This window comes from Bufo bufo, chromosome 6 (assembly GCF_905171765.1).
Source record: "Bufo bufo chromosome 6, aBufBuf1.1, whole genome shotgun sequence".
NCBI lineage: Eukaryota > Metazoa > Chordata > Amphibia > Anura > Bufonidae > Bufo > Bufo bufo.
Window position 1 is genome coordinate 227,128,112 of NC_053394.1, and position 25,132 is coordinate 227,153,243.

Genomic DNA, 25,132 nt, shown 5'->3' on the forward strand with positions numbered 1-25,132 from the left:
TAGCCGCTGCTGACATCAGTGACATGACGAGGGTATTGGTTATCCATGTTCGCCTCGACCATTACTTTCATACCCACCTTACTCACCTCTAACCACCATTACACTTTCCCCCCCAGAGCCCTAATCCCAATAAAACTCGGACCACCAATTGGAAATGTAATGGCCACAGCAGCCGTTTATTAAATAACATTTACAACCATAACATAACATAATACAGTATAAAACCCCAATGGGGGGAGGTCCTTGAAGCCCCAAAACATCGAGCTGTCAAACCAGGGTGAGCCATTCTTGCCTCCAGCCGTACCGCCCAGCTCAAAGGCACCATCGAATGACCCCCCGTCGATTCACCACAACCGCTCGGTCCACCTGGGAGTCCAGCCCCCACCGTGGGGCCCCCCCAATTGTCCTCAGATTCCACCGTGCCCAACTCCAAGGACCCCCCCCCCACCGCCACCAACGACCGGACTTGACCTTCTCAACTCCGGGCGTTCCTCCACAACCTCAGGGCCACCTCAATGCCTTCCTGCAACGCCAAACTCCACATATCCAACCCCACCGCATTCAAATGCACTCCGTCCGATCTCCAAAAAGCCCCCGTTCCCGCCTCCAAATCCCTATGCCTGACTACCACCAGCCATAAAACGCCCAACTGCCCTGTTCACCTTTATCCTCGCCTTATTCACCGCATCCACAGACCTAGCCTCCCTCCACACCTGCCGGGGGACAATATCCAACCATATGGTCACCATATCCGGAAATAACGACCACAACCGTAAGAAATCCCACTTGATCTCCTTAATCAACTCCCGGATAGGCTTCGCCGCCAAATCATTGCCCCCCGCATGTACCACCAACACCTCCGGTGCCCTATCCATCCTCACGAACCTATGAATTTCAGGCAGCACCCCTTTCCAAACCATACCCCGCCTTCCAATCCACCTTACCACCGCAGACTCCCTGTCAAATCCTAGCTGTTGACCGTCCGGCCGAACCGCTGCCCGGACGCCCCCCCCCCCCCCCCAGAAGACATAGGAATACCCCACAATCCACACCAGAGCGGGCGCTGTATCTGTAACGAGAGAACAAAAAGAACAATACCGCAGCTTTGCACAAACACAATAAACCTAACACCAACCAACCCTCCACACTTTACAAGCGATCCAAACGCACATAAGATTTAAACCTCGCCGATTCCCAACGGCCAATCCTTTTAATAACGTCTTCACCCACACCCCATCTAGCCGCTTCTGTCGCTGCCCCGATTCTAAAGGAGTGGCTAGAATACCCCACCTTATCCACCCCCACCCGGCTGAAACACCTCGAAAAAATAGCAGAAAACTGAAAGCGAGACAAAAAGGTGCCATCCATATGAACCAACAATGGGGACCCGTCCCCCCCCTTAACCCATAATCCTGCAAACATTGAACCGGGCACATGTCACAATCCTCCACCCGGAAAAGCACCACCTTCTTCCCTTTACCCAACGTATCCGTCTTTGACCGCCGAATAATAAACTCTACCCTATCATCAAACAGCTCAACATCCCTCCTCAAAAGTCCCCCAACCTGACTCACCGACGGACAAACCAACTCCTCCACCCGCATAGCCCCAAAAATGGCCAGCGAGAAAGCCAACCGAAACAACCTCGTTTCCCCCTCTGACCGACAAACCGTCCGCAACTGCCCCCCCAACTTAAGCAACAACCCAAACGAGACTGGCCTCCTCCCGTCCACCCCAGCACCCATCCTCCTCCAACCTTTTAATGCCTGCACCACCAAAAATGACTTTGTCACATCCACCATCCGCCGAGCCTTAAAACCAAAAGCCAACCCGGCCATGTAACTGTTTATCTTGCTAACCGACCAACCCTGCTCCCTACCGTGACCCAAAAAATTAGCAAAACTAACTCCGGCTCCTCAATCCCTCCTCCCAAAGCGGCACACCAGTCCTCCCACACCCTTCAAGCCCTCATATACGCATCCCACGTACCCGGAGCTAATGATGCCCGAATAAGCCCCATCAATGCTCCTCCAGCAGCTCCCACAGGCAACCCGGACACTCCAATCCAATCACCTCCGCCTCCGGAGCCAACTGCCGAAAACGATTCCACTGCGAACGAGAAAGGGCGTCAGCAATACAATTGTCAACCCCCGGCACATGCACCGCTACAACCCAAGCATTAAGTGACAAGCACTCTAACACTAACCACTGCAGCAGCCGCACCACCAATGGCGACGATGCCGACAGCCCATTTATCGCTTGAACCACCCCCATGTTGTCGCAGTGAAAACGAACCTTTTTATCCCGGAACCGCTCTCCCTACAACACAACCGCCAGCACAATAGGGAACAACTCTAACAAAGCCAGATTCTTCACCCACCCCCGTTCAACCCAAACAGCTGGCCACACTCCAGCGCACCATTGACCTCCACAAAAAGCCCCAAAACCTGAACCCCCCGCCGTATCCGTGAATAATTCAAAATCAAACGCCTCAACAACTTCCCCCATGAACAGCGAGCGACCGTTGTACTGGTCCAGAAAAGAACTCCAAACCTGTAAGTCCGCCCGCAGCTCCCTACCCAACCGAATATAATGATGCGGAGCCACCACCCCCCCAGTTGCCTGCGCCAACCGCATACAGAACACTCGCCCCATGGGCATTATCCGGCAAGCGAAATTAAGCTTCCCCAACAGCGACTGAAGCTCCCTCAACTGCAACTTTTTTGCCCGAATCGCCCTAGCCACCAAGCCTTTCAGATCTACCAGCTTATCGCCCGGCAACCGACACTCCATCCTCACTGAGTCAATCACTATGCCAAGGAAACTCAATTCTGACACCGGCCCCACTGTCTTACCCTCCGCCAGCGGGACCCCAAACCTCTCAAAAACCGAACTCAACGTTGCCAACAATAATGCGCAAACCGGCGACCCCGGGGGGCCTATACACAAAAAATCATCCAGGTAATGAATCAGCGATTCACAACCCGACGAGTCCACCACTGCCCACTCCAAAAACGAGCTGAAAGTTTCAAAGTAAGCGCACGACAATGAACACCCCATGGGTAAACACCGATCCACAAAGAACCCCCCATCCCAAAAACATCCCAACAAATGCTGACAATCCGGATGAACCGGCAACAACCGGAACGCCGCCTCAATATCCGTCTTTGCCATCAACGCTCCCGCCCCAAAACGCCTCACCCAATCGACCGCCGCGTCAAACGATGTATATACTACAGAACAAACCGCCGGGTCAATACCATCATTGACCGAGGAGCCCCTCGGGAACGACACGTGATGAATCAAGTGAAACTTATTCGCCTCTTTCTTAGGTACAACCCCCAGCGGTGACACCCGCAAATTGTAAACCGGTGGCTCTAAAAACGGACCCGCCATCCGCCCCAGCATCACCTCCTTCCCCAACTTCTCCCCCACCACCTCTGGATGCTCCCTAGCAGACCGCAAATTCTTTCTGAGCAACACCGCCTCACCCGGAACAAACGGAATTCGAAAACCTTCCGCAAAACCCAAAACCAACAAACCCGCCGCCTTCCTATTGGGGTACCTATCTAAGTACGGTTGCATCCTTTCCAGCCGAACCGGCGTCACCCCCTTTTCCAAAACCATCCCCCCCTCTCTGCTTGCCTCCATTAAAACACCGCGCTGCCCCGTGATTCCCTCCACAGCCTGAGCATTCGTGCTTAAATTTACATTTAGGCCCGAACCTACAGGTGCCTTCATTGAAGGCAAAACACAGTCCCCTCGCTGAGGCAACCGCTGTATTGCCCGACCCCCCACTACTACCTTCCCCACGAAAGAGCTGCCCCGAACGCACTGGGGCCGTAACCTTCAGCCATAAAGCAATATCCTTATGGTCCCACCGCATCTCAGGGTGAACTGCCTTCCTCTGCCGGAACTGTTCGTCATACCGCAACCACGCCACTCCCCCATACACCCGATTCGCCTCCCCGATTGCGTCCAAATAACAAAACAACCCCGAACAAGCCTCCGGAGTCTTCTCCCCAAACACACTCGCCAATATCGCGAACGCCTGCAACCAGTTTGCAAACGTCCTCGGTATTAACCTATACCGGCGCTTCTCCTCCTCCTCCCGCTTACCATCTTCCCTTCGCACCCTATCCAGATTGAAGCGTTCCAAAGGAAGCAGGGAAAATATCTCCACATATTCCCCCTTCCAAATCCTCTCCCTCACCTCCGACTTCAAATGCGCCCCCAACGGACCCTCAAAACAAACATAAACCTCCCCTTTTGCTTTATCATCAACCCGCACAGAATCCTCGTCCCCCTCCGTTCCCGCCTGCGTCTGTACCGACACTCCCACACCCAGCAACCCCCGCTGCGGCTCCACCGACGACCCTGCGCTCGCAGCCAAACCTTGCACGCCCCAGGCCTGCAACGGTGTCCCCCCACTCAACCCCCAACTAGCAACCAACCCCGCCAGACCCCCCAACAATTGCCCCAGGCCCTTACTCAACTCTAACTGGGAAACACCCCCCACCCCAGCCCCCACACCCTGCACTACCTGCGCAAGTGGACCCCATGCAATCTCACCTGGCTGCCTGGGCGCTGTGTTCCCATCAGCCGCAAGTCCTGACTCCTGAAGATCCCTCCTCTGCGTCACGCTGTCGCCGTCTCTCTGTCCCCTGGACCCGCTGGGACCAGGGACGTCATCTCCCGGATAGACCATGCCGCTGGAACCTTCATCCTCACCCTGCCTCCTGGCAGGGCAGGAACGCGCGTTGCAACAGGATCCCTCCACGGTCCAGACCTCCTCACATCTTCTGGGCTCGGTCGGCTCCTGTCCCCTGGCTCTATGCAAACCAGGGATGCCGGGGTTAACGATGTCATCATAACTGCTCCTGGGGGCGGAGCCTCTCGAGCTGTCTGCAACCTGGGGCCTGCTGCTACCACCGGATCCACATGCAGCAGCCCCGCGCTGAATGCCTGACCTGAATGCCAGGAGTTACAGGGGCGCCCGCAGTACCTGATCCCGCTCCCACACCGTCCCCGCTTGCAGGAGTGGACGGCCGGGCCCAGCCGCCCACAAGGCTCCGCCTATAGTAAGGGATTCCTCCCACGCCGGGGCCTAGTAGAAGCTGGTGTCGGCGGCACCCGACGTGGAGGGTCCCGAGAGGGGCTCCTAATACGGCGCTGAGCCCTAGGGGGGGAAGTAGATGGGGAAAGGCGTGCCGGCGGCCTTGCCCGCCGCGGCCGTAATACCGGTGAGTGAGGCAAGACAGGCACCTCACTCGGCCCCCCCAGCAGCAGCTGGATCTGCTCCTGGACCCACGCTGGGCCTCTCACCTCAGCCGCTGCCCGCAACTCGCCGATCATGGCCTCCAGACGCTCCATCTCTCAGGTGATGTACCAGCTTTTCTCTCTACCTAAAATGGCCCCTAGCCTTCTTCTTCCCTGCCTATTTAACCCCTCGACTCCACCCCCTCACACCCCTAACCTATCCTAACCTATTCTCCCTGCCAAAGCCCCCTCCCTCTCCCCTAGCCCGACCACTCCCCCCCCAGCTCACTGAAACCAAACCCCCGTCATGGGGGCCGCCCCTAAAGGGGGCTCCGCCCCCCCCTCAGTCCGGCCACTGCTTTATCTGCGGTATTTCTTCTGTGTAACGTTTCCACATCCAAAATACCTGTGACATTTCCTGTAATTTTATATTAGCCGCTGCTGACATCAGCGACATTATCTGCGGTATTTCTCCTATGTAATGTTTCCACATCCCAAACACCTGTGACATTCTCTGTAATTTTTAATTAGCCGCTAGTGACATCAGGGACATTATCTGCGGTATTTCTGCTGTGTAACGTTTCCACATCCCAAATACCTGTGACATTGCCTGTCATTTTTTATTATCCGCTGGTGAAAGCATTGACATTATCTGAGGTATATCTTCTGTGTAGCGTTTCAACATCTCAAATACCTGTGACATTCCCTGTAATTTTTTATTAGCCGCTGGTGACATCAGCAACATTATTTGCGGTATTTCTCCTTTGTAACGTTTATACTAGAGGTGGGACGAATCCAATTTTTTTCGAATCCGAATCCGAAAAGGTTCTCGAATATATTGAATCTTTCGAATCTTGAATCCTACGAATCCTGTACATAATTGTGTGAACGCACGGTGTAAGAAACAAAGTCAGACAGCGTCAGTTTGTCTGAACCTCCACCTCCCAGTCACGGTCGCACCCTATATGACTGCGATGACCCCTGCTCCTATCACTACAGAACATACAGGGTAATACAGCGCCACATACCTCTTACATCCAGTGACGTCTCCTTTGATGTAGATGTTCTCTTTCCTCATCTTCTCCTTTCAGACCAGACCACCATTTTTCTGCCATTTTTCGTCTCTGCAGTTTGACAAAAAAAAAATCATAGTTTACTACTTTTCCATCATCCTCCCATCTTCTGGACAAATCATCCTAACACCCCCAATACTGTTCCGCTGTGCTCCCCAATACTATACTGCAGAAACAGATAATACCCCTGATAATACTAGTACCACACAGAGCCCCCCATATAAAATACCCCTTATTTGTGGCCTCAGTAGATGCCCCCATAGTGCCCTCCAATAATGTGCCAATAAGAAGTTGCCCCACAGTGCCACCCAATAATGTGCCAGTAAGTGTCCCCATAGATACCCCCCTAATCATGTGCCAGTATCAAATGCCTCTCTCCTCCCCCCATGTGCCAGTATCAAGTGCGGAGTGCCTCTCTCCTCCCCCCCATGTGCCGGTATCATAGTGCCATCTCCCCCCCAATGTGCCAGTATCATAGTGCCATCTCCCCCATAATGTGCCAGTATCATAGTTCCATCTCCCCCATAATGTGCCAGTATTATAGTGCCACCTCCCCCCATAATGTGCCAGTATTATAGTGCCACCTCCCCCCATAATGTGCCAGTATCATAGTGCCATCTCCCCCCATATTGTGGCAGTATCATAGTGCCATCTCCCCTCATAATGTGCCAGTATCATAGTGCCTCCCCCCCATGTGCCAGTAGTATCAGTGCCATCTCCCCCCATAATGTGCCAGTATCATAGTGCCTCCCCCTCAATGTGCCAGTAGTATCAGTGCCATCTCCCCCCATAATGTGCCAGTATCATAGTGCCTCCCCCCCCAATGTGCCAGTAGTATCATAGTGCCTCTCACCTCTCCCCCTCGCCAATGTGCCAGTAACAGATTAAAAAAAAAACACTTTTACTTACCTCCGCTGCGATGCAGGCCTCTTCTGGCCTGTGTCCCGCGCTGTACGGCTCAGGCGGCGCGATGACGTCATTGCACCGCTTGCACCGGCCTCTCATAGGCTGTGGGCCTTGTGCCGGCAGCCTATCAGAGGAACAGGGAAAGAAAACGCCTCTCCCTCCCCTGTCACAGCAGCGAAACGCTCGTCTTTTAGAGTGCCCTGCCGCCGCCACCACCAGTCTGGGCACAACCGGGATTCGTATCCTGTAAATTACGTCGGGATTCGAGTCCACGAAGCCCACGAATCCAGCAAGATTCGAGGGATTCGTGGCTTCGACGAAGTCCCCGTCCCATCTCTAAAATATATCTTTGCACAAAATGGCTGTATTTCAAATGGCTGTATTTCAAATGCCTGATTTAAACCCCTGTATGTAGGGGGGTATCTCACACGGTCTGAACCAGTGTAGGCCTGAAGTAAATATATCTTTGCACAAAATGGCTGTATTTCAAATGCCTAATTCAAACCCCTGTATGTACAGGTGGTATCTCAGAGGGCCTGTACCTCTGTAGGCCTGAAGTAAATATATCTTTGCACAAAATGGCTGTATTTCAAATGCCGAATTCAAACCTCTGTATGTAGAGGTAGTATCTCAAAGGGTCTGAACCTCTGTAGGCCTGAAGTAAATATATCTTTGCACAAAATGGCTGTTTTTCCAATGCCTAATTCAAACCCCTGTATGTATAGGTAGTATCTCACAGGGCCTGAACCAGTGTAGGCCTACAGTAAATATATCTTTGCACAAAATGGCTGTATTTCAAAAAGCTGTATTTCAAATGCCTAATTCAAACCCCTGTATGTAGGGGGGTATCTCACTCGGTCTGAACCAGCGTAGGCCTTAAGTAAATATATCTTTGCACAAAGTGGCTGTATTTCAAATGCCTAATTCAAACCCCTGTATGTACAGGTGGTATCTCAGAGGGCCTGTACCTCTGTAGGCCTGAAGTAAATATATCTTTGCACAAAATGGCTGTATTTCAAATGGCTGTATTTCAAATGCCGAATTCAAACCTCTGTATGTAGGAGGTAGTATCTCAGAGGGCCTGAACCTCTGTAGGCCTGAAGTAAATATATATCTTTGCACAAAATGGCTGTTTTTCCAATGCCTAATTCAAACCCCTGTATGTAGAGGTAGCATCTCACAGGGCCTGAACCAGTGTAGGCCTGCAGTAATTATATCTTTGCACAAAATGGCTGTATTTCAAATGCCTGATTCAAACCCCCTGTATGTAGGAGGGTATCTCACACGGTCTGAACCAGTAAAGGCCTGAAGTAAATATATCTTTGCACAAAATGGCTGTATTTCAAATGTCTAATTAAAACCCCTGTATGTAGAGGTAGTATCTCACAGGGCCTGAACCAGTGTAGGCCTGCAGTAAATATATCTTTGCAAAAAAAAGTTGTATTTCAAATGGCTGTATTTCAAATGCTTAATTCAAACCCCTGTATGTAGAGGTGGTATCTCAGAGGGCCTGAACCTCTGTAGGCCTGAAGTAAATATATATTTTCACAAAATGGCTGTATTTCAACTGGCTGTATTTGAAATGCCTAATTCAAACCGCTGTATGTACAGGTAGTATCTCAGAGGGCCTGAACTTCTGTAGGCCTGAAGTAAATACATCTTTGCACAAAATGGCTGTATTTCAAATGTCTAATTCAAACCCCTGTATGTAGAGGTAGTATCTCACAGGGCCTGAACCAGTGTAGGCCTGCAGTAAATATATCTTTGCAAAAAAAAGTTGTATTTCAAATGGCTGTATTTCAAATGCTTAATTCAAACCCCTGTATGTAGAGGTGGTATCTCAAAGGGCCGGAACCTTTGAAGGCCTGAAGTAAATTTATCTTTGCACAAAAAGACTTTAATTCAAATGGCTGTATTTCAAATGCCTAATTCAATCCCCTGTATGTAGAGGTGGTATCTCAGAGGGCCTGAACCTCTGTAGGCCTGAAGTAAATATATCTTTGCACAAAATGGCTGTATTTCAAATGCCTGATTCAAACCCCTGTATGTAGGGGGGTATCTCACACGGTTTGAACCAGTGTAGGCCTGAAGTAAATATATCTTTGCACAAAATGGCTGTATTTCAAATGGCTGTATTTCAAATGCCTAATTCAAACCCCTGTATGTAGAGGTGGTATCTCAGAGGGCCTGAACCTCTGTAGGCCTGAAGTAAATATATATTTTCACAAAATGGCTGTATTTCAACTGGCTGTATTTCAAATGCCTAATTCAAACCCCTGTATGTAGAGGTGGTATCTCAGAGGGCCTGAACCTCTGTAGGCCTGAAGTAAATATATATTTTCACAAAATGGCTGTATTTCAACTGGCTGTATTTGAAATGCCTAATTCAAACCGCTGTATGTACAGGTAGTATCTCAGAGGGCCTGAACTTCTGTAGGCCTGAAGTAAATATATCTTTGCACAAAATGGCTGTATTTCAAATGTCTAATTCAAACCCCTGTATGTAGAGGTAGTATCTCACAGGGCCTGAACCAGTGTAGGCCTGCAGTAAATATATCTTTGCAAAAAAAAGTTGTATTTCAAATGGCTGTATTTCAAATGCTTAATTCAAACCCCTGTATGTAGAGGTGGTATCTCAGAGGGCCTGAACCTCCGTAAGCCTGATGTAAATATATCTTTGCACAAAATGGCTGTATTTCAAATGGCTGCATTTTAAATGCCTGATTCAAACCCCTGTATGTAGGGGGGTATCTCACACGGTCTGAACCAGTGTAGGCCTAAAGGAAATATATCTTTGCACAAAATGGCTGTATTTCAAATGGCTGTATTTCGAATGCCTAATTCAAACCCCTGTATGTAGAGGTAGTATCTCACAGGCCCTGAACCAGTGTAGGCCTGCAGTAAATATATCTTTGCACAAAATGGCTGTATTTCAAATGCCTAATTCAAACCCCTGTATGTAGAGGTGGTATCTCAGAGGACCTGAACCTCTATAGGCCTGAAGTAAATATATCTTTGCACAAAATGGCTGTATTTCAAATAGCTGTATTTCAAATGCCTAATTCAAACCCCTGTATGTAGAGGTAGTATCTCAGAGGGCCTGAACCTCTGTAGGCCTGAAGTAAATATATCTTTGCACAAAATGGCTGTATTTCAAATAGCTGTATTTCAAATGCCTAATTCAAACCCCTGTATGTTGAGGTGGTATCTCAGAGGGCCTGAACCTCTGTAGGCCTGAAGTAAATATATCTTTGCACAAAATGGCTGTATTTCAAATGGCTGTATTTCAAATGCCTAACTCAAACCCCTGTATGTAGAGGTAGTATCTCACAGGCCCTGAACCAGTGTAGGCCTGCAGTAAATATATCTTTGCACAAAATGGCTGTATTTCAAATGGCTGTATTTCAAATGCCTAATTCAAACCCCTGTATGTAGAGGTGGTATCTCAGAGGGCCTGAACCTCCGTAAGCCTGATGTAAATATATCTTTGCACAAAATGGCTGTATTTCAAATGGCTGCATTTTAAATGCCTGATTCAAACCCCTGTATGTAGGGGGGTATCTCACACGGTCTGAACCAGTGTAGGCCTAAAGGAAATATATCTTTGCACAAAATGGCTGTATTTCAAATGTCTAATTAAAACCCCTGTATGTAGAGGTAGTATCTCACAGGGCCTGAACCAGTGTAGGCCTGCAGTAAATATATCTTTGCAAAAAAAAGTTGTATTTCAAATGGCTGTATTTCAAATGCTTAATTCAAACCCCTGTATGTAGGGGGGGTATCTCACTCGGTCTGAACCAGCGTAGGCCTTAAGTAAATATATCTTTGCACAAAATGGCTGTATTTCAAATGCCTAATTCAAACCCCTGTATGTACAGGTGGTATCTCAGAGGGCCTGTACCTCTGTAGGCCTGAAGTAAATATATCTTTGCACAAAATGGCTGTATTTCAAATGGCTGTATTTCAAATGCCGAATTCAAACCTCTGTATGTAGGAGGTAGTATCTCAGAGGGCCTGAACCTCTGTAGGCCTGAAGTAAATATATATCTTTGCACAAAATGGCTGTTTTTCCAATGCCTAATTCAAACCCCTGTATGTAGAGGTAGCATCTCACAGGGCCTGAACCAGTGTAGGCCTGCAGTAATTATATCTTTGCACAAAATGGCTGTATTTCAAATGCCTGATTCAAACCCCCTGTATGTAGGAGGGTATCTCACACGGTCTGAACCAGTAAAGGCCTGAAGTAAATATATCTTTGCACAAAATGGCTGTATTTCAAATGTCTAATTAAAACCCCTGTATGTAGAGGTAGTATCTCACAGGGCCTGAACCAGTGTAGGCCTGCAGTAAATATATCTTTGCAAAAAAAAGTTGTATTTCAAATGGCTGTATTTCAAATGCTTAATTCAAACCCCTGTATGTAGAGGTGGTATCTCAGAGGGCCTGAACCTCTGTAGGCCTGAAGTAAATATATATTTTCACAAAATGGCTGTATTTCAACTGGCTGTATTTGAAATGCCTAATTCAAACCGCTGTATGTACAGGTAGTATCTCAGAGGGCCTGAACTTCTGTAGGCCTGAAGTAAATACATCTTTGCACAAAATGGCTGTATTTCAAATGTCTAATTCAAACCCCTGTATGTAGAGGTAGTATCTCACAGGGCCTGAACCAGTGTAGGCCTGCAGTAAATATATCTTTGCAAAAAAAAGTTGTATTTCAAATGGCTGTATTTCAAATGCTTAATTCAAACCCCTGTATGTAGAGGTGGTATCTCAAAGGGCCGGAACCTTTGAAGGCCTGAAGTAAATTTATCTTTGCACAAAAAGACTTTAATTCAAATGGCTGTATTTCAAATGCCTAATTCAATCCCCTGTATGTAGAGGTGGTATCTCAGAGGGCCTGAACCTCTGTAGGCCTGAAGTAAATATATCTTTGCACAAAATGGCTGTATTTCAAATGCCTGATTCAAACCCCTGTATGTAGGGGGGTATCTCACACGGTTTGAACCAGTGTAGGCCTGAAGTAAATATATCTTTGCACAAAATGGCTGTATTTCAAATGGCTGTATTTCAAATGCCTAATTCAAACCCCTGTATGTAGAGGTGGTATCTCAGAGGGCCTGAACCTCTGTAGGCCTGAAGTAAATATATATTTTCACAAAATGGCTGTATTTCAACTGGCTGTATTTCAAATGCCTAATTCAAACCCCTGTATGTAGAGGTGGTATCTCAGAGGGCCTGAACCTCTGTAGGCCTGAAGTAAATATATATTTTCACAAAATGGCTGTATTTCAACTGGCTGTATTTGAAATGCCTAATTCAAACCGCTGTATGTACAGGTAGTATCTCAGAGGGCCTGAACTTCTGTAGGCCTGAAGTAAATATATCTTTGCACAAAATGGCTGTATTTCAAATGTCTAATTCAAACCCCTGTATGTAGAGGTAGTATCTCACAGGGCCTGAACCAGTGTAGGCCTGCAGTAAATATATCTTTGCAAAAAAAAGTTGTATTTCAAATGGCTGTATTTCAAATGCTTAATTCAAACCCCTGTATGTAGAGGTGGTATCTCAGAGGGCCTGAACCTCCGTAAGCCTGATGTAAATATATCTTTGCACAAAATGGCTGTATTTCAAATGGCTGCATTTTAAATGCCTGATTCAAACCCCTGTATGTAGGGGGGTATCTCACACGGTCTGAACCAGTGTAGGCCTAAAGGAAATATATCTTTGCACAAAATGGCTGTATTTCAAATGGCTGTATTTCGAATGCCTAATTCAAACCCCTGTATGTAGAGGTAGTATCTCACAGGCCCTGAACCAGTGTAGGCCTGCAGTAAATATATCTTTGCACAAAATGGCTGTATTTCAAATGCCTAATTCAAACCCCTGTATGTAGAGGTGGTATCTCAGAGGACCTGAACCTCTGTAGGCCTGAAGTAAATATATCTTTGCACAAAATGGCTGTATTTCAAATAGCTGTATTTCAAATGCCTAATTCAAACCCCTGTATGTAGAGGTGGTATCTCAGAGGGCCTGAACCTCTGTAGGCCTGAAGTAAATATATCTTTGCACAAAATGGCTGTATTTCAAATAGCTGTATTTCAAATGCCTAATTCAAACCCCTGTATGTTGAGGTGGTATCTCAGAGGGCCTGAACCTCTGTAGGCCTGAAGTAAATATATCTTTGCACAAAATGGCTGTATTTCAAATGGCTGTATTTCAAATGCCTAACTCAAACCCCTGTATGTAGAGGTAGTATCTCACAGGCCCTGAACCAGTGTAGGCCTGCAGTAAATATATCTTTGCACAAAATGGCTGTATTTCAAATAGCTGTATTTCAAATGCCTAATTCAAACCCCTGTATGTAGAGGTGGTATCTCAGAGGGCCTGAACCTCTGTAGGCCTGAAGTAAATATATATTTGCACAAAATGGCTGTATTTCAAATGCCTAACTCAAACCCCTGTATGTAGAGGTAGTATCTCACAGGCCCTGAACCAGTGTAGGCCTGCAGTAAATATATCTTTGCACAAAATGGCTGTATTTCAAATGGCTGTGTTTCAAATGCCTAATTCAAACCCCTGTATGTAGAGGTGGTATCTCAGAGGGCCTGAACCTCTGTAGGCCTGAAGTAAATATATCTTTGCACAAAATGGCTGTATTTCAAATAGCTGTATTTCAAATGCCTAATTCAAACCCCTGTATGTAGAGGTGGTATCTCAGAGGGCCTGAACCTCTGTAGGCCTGAAGTAAATATATCTTTGCACAAAATGGCTGTATTTCAAATAGCTGTATTTCAAATGCCTAATTCAAACCCCTGTATGTAGAGGTGGTATCTCAGAGGGCCTGAACCTCTGTAGGCCTGAAGTAAATATATCTTTGCACAAAATGGCTGTATTTCAAATGCCTAACTCAAACCCCTGTATGTAGAGGTAGTATCTCACAGGCCCTGAACCAGTGTAGGCCTGCAGTAAATATATCTTTGCACAAAATGGCTGTATTTCAAATGGCTGTATTTCAAATGCCTAATTCAAACCCCTGTATGTAGAGGTGGTATCTCAGAGGGCCTGAACCTCCGTAAGCCTGATGTAAATATATCTTTGCACAAAATGGCTGTATTTCAAATGGCTGCATTTTAAATGCCTGATTCAAACCCCTGTATGTAGGGGGGTATCTCACACGGTCTGAACCAGTGTAGGCCTAAAGGAAATATATCTTTGCACAAAATGGCTGTATTTCAAATGGCTGTATTTCGAATGCCTAATTCAAACCCCTGTATGTAGAGGTAGTATCTCACAGGCCCTGAACCAGTGTAGGCCTGCAGTAAATATATCTTTGCACAAAATGGCTGTATTTCAAATGGCTGTATTTCAAATGCCTAATTCAAACCCCTGTATGTAGAGGTGGTATCTCAGAGGGCCTGAACCTCTGTAGGCCTGAAGTAAATATATCTTTGCACAAAATGGCTGTATTTCAAATAGCTGTATTTCAAATGCCTAACTCAAAACCCTGTATGTAGAGGTGGTATCTCAGAGGGCCTGAACCTCTGTAGGCCTGAAGTAAATATATCTTTGCACAAAATGGCTGTATTTCAAATGGCTGTATTTCAAATGCCTAACTCAAAACCCTGTATGTAGAGGTAGTATCTCATATGGCCTGAACTAGTGTTTTGACTGCAGTAAATATATCTTTGCACAAAGTGGCTGTATTTCAAATGCCTAATTCAAACCCCTCTATGTAGAGTTAGTATCTCAGAGAGCCTGAACCTCTGTAGGCCTGAATTCAATATTGGTGCACCAAATGGTGGTATTTAAAATCTCTGAATGTAACCCAAATGTATTAAGGGTGTATTTCACAATGACATCTGCATCAAAGGCTGTCAACTAAAATTGTTGTGCCCAAATGAGTGTTTGTTTAAAAACTGAATTTGACAGCAGTATATAAGCCTGTAATTTCACACGTGCTGATGCTGCAAGGCCTGAAAATAGTGTTTTTTGTCAAAAGAGTGTGTTTTTCAAACCCCAGAAAATGATGGGTGTATTTCTACCTTAAATTGCACACTGACTAATATAGATGTTGTAGATTGCCAAAAAAGTCTTTTTTTGCTAACAGAATATGAAAGCTGTATATATTAAACTTGAATTTAACACTTGCAGATCTGGAAAATACTGTTTTTTGAAAAAGATACTGTGTTTTTAAAACCCCAGAAAATGATGGGTGCATTTCTACCTTAAATTGCACACTGACTAATCCAGATGTTGTAGTTTGCCCCAAAAAAATTGTGATTTGCAATGTCCCAAAAGCTCAGATGCAGTACTGGTGCACTGAGCATGCATAAAATGGCCAACGCCGCCACCCACCTAACTAACAGAATTCTAAAAGTTTATATTTTTTGGTCAATGAGCTCAGGGCAGGGTAAAACGATAGTGCCCTGCACCCACACAACTATTTGTCTGTAGATCGCAGAGTTAGATTCTCTCCTATTCTCTCCCTGAAATCACAAGTCCAGCAGCATCCTCTCCCTACACTTGTAACAGCAGAGTGACATGCAGCACTATGTGACTCAAGCTTATATAGAGTCTAGACTGCCCAAAAAGTTAACTTATGAACTTCAGATTTGAAGAAAAATTACAACTTTGAAAAAAAAAGGTTATAGCATTATATTAGCTAAATTGCAATCTATATGTGTATGTTACGAATATTCACTATATATTTGTTTTTTAGAATATTTGTCATTCTAAAACAAGAATATATAGCAATATAGTGAATATTCGTAAAATAAACATATAGACTGCAATTTAGGTAATATAATGCTATAACCTTTTTTTTTCAACGTTTTAATTCTTCTTCAAATCTGAAGTTCATAAAAGAAAAAAAATTACGACTATGAAAAAAAGTTTATAGCACTATATTACCTAAATTGCAGTCTATATGTGTATTTTACGAATATTCGCTATATTGCTATATATTCTTGATTTAGAATATGGCGAATATTCTTAAAACAAATATATAGCACTATATTTACTGCTATATATTCTTTTTTGATCAACTTCGCATTACGCGATTTTTACAATTTAAATTGGTCGCAATCGCAAAAAAAATATTGAATACAAATATTCACAAATATAAAACGAATATTCTAGTGAATATTCGTGAAATATTGCGAATTAGAATATGGGACCTACCTTCATCACTAGAGAGGACGTGGTCGATCTGTGCCAGCTACACGCACAAGTGAAACACCTTCCTCAGGTGCGAGTAGGCGACAGAACCTTCAGCGTTATTTGGTCGGGCCTAATGCGGCACTACGAATGGTGAGGCCAGAACAAGTACAGGCGATAGTAGATTGGGTTGCTGACAGTGCCTCCAGTTCCTTAACATTGTCTACCACCCAGTCTTCTGCTGAAAGATCAGAGTTGGCACCTGCCGCCGATGTCCATCAGTCTTTTACCTCACCCCCTTACAAATCAGCCAAGCAGTCTGAGCACTAAGTCATGCAGCAGTCTCTTCTGCTTTTTGATGACTCTGCTAGCAGGCTTTCCCAGGGCCATCCACCTAGCCCTGCACCAGAAGTGGAAGAGATTGAGTGCACCGATGCCCAACCACTTATGTTTCAAGATGAGTACATGGTCTTGGATGATTACGAAACACAGACGCCAACTGCTGGGGCTTTCAAAAGTGTGCAGACCGACAAGGAGGGCAGGGGTGAAGACTGGGTGGAAGATGATGTGGAGGACGATGAGGTCCTCCACCCCACATGGAATCAAGGTCATACGAGTGACCTGTGTAGTTCGGAGGAAGAGGCAGTGGTCACACAGAGCCACCAGCACAGCAGAAGAGGGAGCAGGGTGCAAAAGCGGAGCGGCCATCCCCTAGACAGTACGCCTGCTACTGCCCACCAAAACAAGATACCGAGCACACCAAAGTAAGCTCCTAGGAGTACCCTGGTGTGGCAGTTCTTCAGAGACACGAGTGGTTTGCACACTGTGCAATCAGAGCCTGAAGCGAGGCATAAACGTTCTCAACCTGAGCACAACCTGCATGGCCAGGCATCTAAGTGCAAAGCATGAGCTGCAAGGGAGTGGACACCTCAAAAACCAAGAAAGGTCTCTGGCTCCTCCTGCTTCCTCTTCTGCTGCAGTCTCGGCCTCTTCATACACCTCTGAAGTGACAGTGCCACCTGCCACCCCGCAAACAGAGGATCTGCCAGCAACACCACCACCTGGGTCACCAAGCATCTTCACAATGTCCCACGGAAGCGTTCAGCTCTCCATCTCCCAAACACTGGAGCGGAAGAGGAAGTACCCCACTACCCACCCGCGATCCCTGGCCCTGATTGCCAGCATTTAAAAATTACTGTCCTTTGAAATGCTGTCATTCCGTCTGGTGGAGACGGAAAGTTTTAAAAGCCTTATGGCGCCCTGCCAACACTACTTTTCTAGGCGTGCCATCCCTTCCCTGCACAACCAAGTGGGGGACAAAATCAGGTGTGCACTGTGCAATGCCATCTGTGGCAAGGACCACCTAACTACGGATACGTGGAGCAGTACGCACGGTCAGGGACGTTATATCTCTATAGCAGCACACTGGGTAAATGCAGTGGCGGCTGGGCCTGAGGTGGATAGCAGTTTGGCGCATGTCCTTTCACCACCGAGGATTGCAGGGCACTTCAGTTTGCCTCCTGTTGCTTCCTCCTCCTACTCCGCTTCCTCATTCTCTACCGTCTCCTCATCCGGTTAGTGTAACACCTTCACCACCAACTTCCACACAGTCAGGGGTAAACATCAGCAGGCAGTTTTAAAACTTATCTGTTTGGGGGACAAACCCCACACCGCGCAGGAGCTGTGGACGGGCATGGAACAACAGACTGATGTGTGGTTTGTGCCAGTGAGCCTCAAGCCCGGCCTGGTGGTGTGCGATAATGGGCAAAATCTTGTAGCAGCTCTGGGACTAGCTTGGTTGACGCACATCCCTTGCCTGGAGCATGTGCTGGATTTGGTGGTGCAGAGGTATCCTTAAAAATTAACCTGATATGTCAGAGCTGCTGTAGAAAAAGCGGGCCGTCTGTGCGCACTTTTGGTGTAATCACCCTGCTGATGCTCGCCTGTCAGTGCTGCAGCATAACTTCGGCCTTCCCGCTCACTGCCTCATATGCGACGTGCCCACAAGGTGGAACTCCACCTTGCACATGCTGGCCAGACTGTGCGAGCAGCAGCAGGCGATAGTGGAGTTTCAGCTGCAGCAGGCACGGGTGAGTCGCTCTGGGGAACAGCACCACTTCACCACCAAATAATGGGCCTCCATGCGAGACCTGTGTTGCTGGTTGCGCTGTTTCGAGTACTCCACCAACATGGCCAGAGCCGTTCTCAGCGTTACTATCCCACTTCTATGCCTTCTTAAAAAAAAACGCCTCTGGTGATGATGGAAAAAGATGTGGCATAGGAGAAGGAGGAGGAGGAAGAGGGATCATTTCATAGGATTTCTGTCACCGCGAGTTCTGTGAGAAGGTCTGGCAGACGTTCTTCTCTACCTCTTGTATGATGTTCTTTGTTTTGGTTTCACTTTCTCATCTCCTTTCCTTCTCCCAGCTGTCACTTATTTAGACTAATCGTCTTCCTTTATATTCCCTCCCATACTGCCTCACTTTGCGGTTTATACTATTTTTTGGATGAGGAGTTCACTGCTGGAGGCTCTGTCTGCTGTTTGCTCAGATAAGTCCTTTACTTTATTGTGTCTCCTTGCTGGCTTTATTCTAGGTGACCCTGACTCCGTCCGTATTAAGTGCAGGGAGCCGGTGGTCGTGTCCCCTCACTATTATAGGGTTTTCAGGTGTCACACAGACTTAGGTACGTGGGCATGCAATCGTCTACCATAAAGATCCTTGCATGTGCGTAGCAGTCAGGGAGAGCTTTTAGGGTTTTATAGGGCTCACCTATAAGCTCCTTAGTTTGGGATCAAGCCAGTCGCTCGTTTATTTATAAGTTCCAGTTATCTGCAAACTTCATCCGTGTCAATTTCAGGCCAGTCATTCACAAGTGGCTACGAGGGTGGGTTCCTGCACCCACAAACGCCAGGTACACAATTGTCCAACAAGGGCAGAGTTCTGGAGGATGATGAGGTAGAGGATGAGGAGAAGGAGATGGAGGAGGAGGAACCATATTCAGGGTGGCACCCAGACCAGCTCATGGCCATCACTGGTGCATACAGAGGACACATACCACAGAGGACAGCTTTTCGTTGCCTCTGGGCAGCCTGGCACACATGAGCGATTACATGCTGCAGTGTTTCCGCAATGACCGCTGAGTTACCCACATTCTAACTTGTGCTGATTACTGGGTGGCACGTTGCTAGATCCCCGTTACAAGGACAACGTATCATCCTTAATTCCATCACTGGAGCATGATCGTAAGATGCGTGAGTACATTCCCACCTGACAGCGGGGGCACAGTGGAAGCACAAGGCAAAGACAGAGGAGTAGGAAGAGGTCGCAAATGCAGCTGGGGCACTACCAGCACCTCAGAAGGCAGGGTTAGCATTGCCAAAATGTGGAAAAGCTTTGTCAGCACGCCACAACAACCAGCACCACCAGCTGATATGGAACGTCTTAGCAGGAGGCAGCATTTTAGCAACATGGTGGAGCAGTATGTGTGCACACGCCTACACGTACTGAATGACGGGTCTGCCCCCTTCAACTTCTGGGTCTCCAAATTGGGCACATGGCCTGAGCTTGCCCTTTATGCCTTGGAGGTGCTGGCCTGCCCTGCAGCCAGTGTATAATCTGAACGTGTGTTTAGCACGGCAGGGGGCGTTATCACAGACAAGCGCAGCCAACTGTCCGCAGCCAATGTGGACAAGCTCACGTTCATTAAAATGAACCAAGCATGGATGCCACAGGACTTGTCGTACCTTGTGCAGAATAGACATGTATACCGGCCTTAACCAGCCATTGTTATACTACAGTGCAATTGCTCATTGTATTTTTGATATTTCCCACTCTTTTGGGGTGTACCCTAATAAATAAAAAGATGTAAACCAAAAAACAGTGTTGGCTACCTCGTCCTTCTCCACCGCCGCTTCCACCGCCTCCTCAACCTCCTACTCGATATGGACCTCCACCTCATACATCAAGATAAAATAAAATCCGTGCAAATTAAAAAAATTATGTAATTTCACTAATTTGTCTGTTACATTTTCGGGTGAAATTCACAAATTTTTGGCTGTGATATACCCCTGCTCTACCTAATTGACAGGTTAATAAATTTCACAATTTTTTCTGTTACATAGTTGGGTGACATTCACCAATTTTTGGCTGTGATATACCCCTGCACTACCTAGTGGACAGATTAATACATTTCACTTATTTTTCTGTTACATAGTTGGGTGACATTCACCAATTTTTGGCTGTGACATACCCCTGCGCTACCAAGTGGACAGGTTAATAAATGTCATAAATTTTTATGTTACATTGTCGGGTGACATTCACCAATTTTTGGGTGTGATATACCCCTGTTCTACCTAGTAGACAGGTTAATACATTTTACAAATTGTTCTGTTACATTCTTGGGTGACATTTTGCCATTTTTGCCGTGAATAAACCCCTGCTCTGCATAGGTGACAGGGACCGACATTTTTAAAAATCATCTGTTCCATTGGTGGGTGACATTAACCCATTTCTGGCGATTAAAAACCCCTGCTTTGCATAGGTGACAGGGAATAAAATTTGTCTTTAATTGGCCCTTTCATTCGATCTTTTCGATTCAATAACTTGTCCCACATTTCAGCTCGATCACATTGCCGCCATTGACCTCTCTTGGATGTGGTGTCCCTTTCTCACACTCCCTCTCCGGCATGGAACCCTGATTCGCCGCTAACCGTGATCAACATGGTAGGCGCAGAAAAGAACATCAAAAGTTGATAGAGCAGATATCTAATTGGATCGTGGACATCACGGGGACGTGTGACATGGTGGAGCAGTATGTGTGCACATGCCTACATGTACTGACTGATGGGTCTGCCCCCTTCAACTCCTAGGTCTCCAAATGGGGCACATGGCCTGAGCTTGCCCTTTACGCCTTGGAGGTGCTGACCTGCCCTGCAGCCAGTGTATTATGTGAACGTTTGTTTAGCACGGATGGAGGGGGTTATAACAGGTTATATTTCCCAATGTTTTGGGGTGTACCCTAATTTAAACAAAAAATTAAAAATAAAACCAAAAAGCAGTGTAGGCGGGGGGCAGAGCCAACTGAGCATGGTGGAGGACGTGTGCGTCTGAGCTCCTCACCATAAGCCCGGTCTTTTAGCCTATTTCAAAGCTACCCGTCGCGATTATGGGGAAAATTGGTAGGGAAAGAAGAGGGGAAGTGGAGAGCACCCCGAAACTGAAAAGCTCGCAAAGCGATATGAATAAATACCTCAGTAACAAGATTTCTTCTCAGCTGGAGCTAGGGAAGGCAGCGCGGAGCATGCCAGCAGTGGAGACGCGGGAAGACGACTCTGATGGTGATAGCTCAGATGCCTGCTCTGAGCTTCAAGGTGAGCGGGACGCCCTGCCGATTACCAGAGCCTTCCTGCAGCAGTTGCTAGCCCAATCACTGGACAAAGCTCTGTCGCCAGTCCTAAAAGAGCTGTCGGACATTAAAACAGAGGTCCTACATATGGGCCACAGAGTAGAGGCCCTGGAGGATTCGCACTCCCTCATGACGCAGCACAGTGCAGGGATGCAATCTCAATTTGCCTCGGTCTGTAAACAGGTGAATAACGCATGTGTTTGAAATGCTTATAGGCAAAGAACGCGCAGACGCCATTGTTATTGAAAGAGCCCATAGAGCCCTGAGACCAAAACCGCCAGCCACAGAGCCACCGAGAGATGTGGTATGTGCTCTCCTGAACTACCTTGACACTGGAAGAGCATAAGATCCTACTGTTTCAGGACTTGGCAGCTAATACACTGGCTAAAAGGAGAGCCTTCCGTCCACTGAAAAATGCTTTAAGGGAGAGGAAGCTCCCGCCGAAATGGCTCTTTCCTTTTGGTTTAACAACCACTATTGAGGGTTGGCAATTTACTGTACGAGCACCAGAGGATTTACCTAAGATGTGGGATGCACTACAGATGGAGCCACTGGAAATCCCATCATGGCTACCGACATCGTTCCCGCCAGATCTGCCTCAGCTCCCGCAGAATCTGCACTGGCAAACAACTGGTAAAAGCCGCTCGCCGAAGAAGAGGACCACCTGAGGAGCAGGACTTTGACCCTACAAGAGAAGTTTATTCTTCTAAAGTTCTCATTTTTGGTATATTCATAGTGAGTCACCTTACATATGTCTGCGTTTACCACTGAGGTAGCAGAGTTACCTTCCCCAGTTAGGGGCTTAACACTAACCTACATGTTTTAACCCTTGTATTTACATATAGTTTAATAATGTAATTACTGGTTTTCCTTTTCCAGCCTGATAGGCCGGGTAGATGGAGATGAGTCCCAGTGGCTTCTCCACACATGTTCCCCCCCGCTGGCCTCGATTACTTGACCATTGTATGCATTACAGCGTCTCGAGATGCCATTGGGCCCTATAGCCCACTTGTTTTGTTCATAGTTATTTTTGACTGTTGCTGTCTATGTCCTGTCTTGCTTGACATCTACAATACTGCTAGTCACCTAGGAAAATGTATGTTTGAATATGGCTGAAGTGAAGGTTTACTCCCTCAATGTTAATGGCGCTAATATCCCTCAAAAGAGGAGCCAGTTATATCACACTTTAAAGAATGAACATGCTGACATCGCCTTTATACAGGAGACTCATTTCAGACATATGCATATTCCTAATGCGATCAGCAAACACTTCCCCTTATGGTTTCATGCGTCCCACTCATCAGCCTCAAGGTGCGTATTGATTGGTATAGGGAAAAATATCCTGTTTCAAATGTTAGCAAAAATCGCAGATCCAGAGGGCAGGTACCTCTTGGTTAAAGGTAAAATCCTTAATTTAACCGTTACTATGGCGAACCTGTACGCTCCCAATTGTAATCAAATTAGATGGATTTTGCGGACGCTTGAGACCCTGAGGCCCTTTGCGGAAGGATTGTTGATCATGGGAGGTGATCTGAACATGATCTTTGATCCTATGAAAGACACCACGTCTAGGTCCAGGAGCTCGTCTGTTAAACAACTCTGCAAACTTCACCTTGCATTATCGGATCTAGGAGTATCGGACGTTTGGAGGTTGTTACATCCAGAAGATAAGGATTATACGTTTCATTCCAGGGTACATGATTCGTACCAGAGATTGGATTATATTTTCTTATCTAACCAAGCGCTCCCATTAGTCACAGACGCCAAGATAGACAGTGCGGTTATTTCTGACCATGCTCCCATTAGTGTAAAGGTGAGGTTTGCGGATCTGCCACGTAGATCCTGGACTTGGCGATTAAACACCACACTAATAGATGATGTACTACATGCACAGTCAATCTCGCAGAAGCTGAGAGATTATTTTTTAATAATGACTCAGGTCAGGTATCAAGCTCCATTCTATGGGAGGCTCACAAAGAGGTATTTAGGGGTGAGCTTATTAGTTTAGGCACCAGGATAAAGAGACATAGGTTAAAAGAGCTGAACTCTTTATTGCTGCAAATATCAACGCTTGAGAGCCTCCACAAAAAGTCGCAGTCTAAAGAGGTGTATATTTCCCTTACCTCCCTACGTAAGCAAGTGAAAGATCTCCTCAATGTTAGAACAGCCAAAATACTACAGACCCTGCGTTTTAAACATTACCTTCACGGTAATAAAAGCACCAAATTGATGTCTGCTCTTTTAAAACATCAGAGAGATAAGTCCTTTATCCAAGCGATAAAATCCTCAGAAGGGAACAGACTTACAAACACGCCTGCCATCGCCAGGGAGTTCTATGAATCCCTGTATAACTTGAGAGATAAAAATCCCGGTCCTGATATGGCCTTGCAGATTAAGGAATTTTTAAGCTCCATTAAGATCCCATCCATCTCAGAGGCGATCAGCTTAGAGTTACTTAGGCCCTTTACAGCAGAGGAGGTGACGCAAGTTCTGGACACCATCCCACTGGGGAAAAGCCCTGGGATGCAAAAATTCAGACATTTTATGCCAAGAGTCAGCCACCCCTTTAAGTAATGTAGGAACCTTAAGACCCCTCTGGTGTTTTTGGCCTACAGCCCACAACATAGCTATCCCTCTGGGTCCCAACAGCTTCCTCGCTATTTGACAGCCCATCTTATCCACTTTTAGATTTATGATCTCAGAATGCAACCTCATTTGAATTGCTCTATAATAACTGGATTGAAACCTTTCTAACCAAAAGCTCTCTGCCGTCCCTATCCTGGCTAGGGAGGAAAAACGTGATTATGGCCTACATTTTGCCTCAGCTGTTATATACCCTTAGATCTCTCCCATTGTATTTGCCAGCCAATTACATATCCAAGATCAGATTGATGATTGGGAGGTATATTTGGGTGAACAAAAAAGCTAGACTCCCCTTTGGGTTGCTTACTAGGAGAAGGAAGCAAGGAGGCATATCACTCCCAGACGTAGAACAATATATACAAGCTATACACTTAGAGAGGTGGATTGCCTTGACGAGACCTACGCCGCCACCCATGCATGTAGAGATGGAGCTCGCCCTAATGGGAAATTCAGCAGATTATATGCTGTGGTTCCCTTTCAAAAAGCCAGATAAAGATTCTCTGCTTAGTGTCATCACGAAAAGTACTGTCATTGCATGCAACAAAGCAGGAGTGCTTAACATGGGGAAGGGGAAACTGTCACCTTTGACGCCACTCAGAATGTTGTCCCAGATACTAAACGCATCTCATGTAGAGGCAAGTCCTATATGGAAGTCCTTACCGGGGGTAGTGGTAGGGGATCTTGCG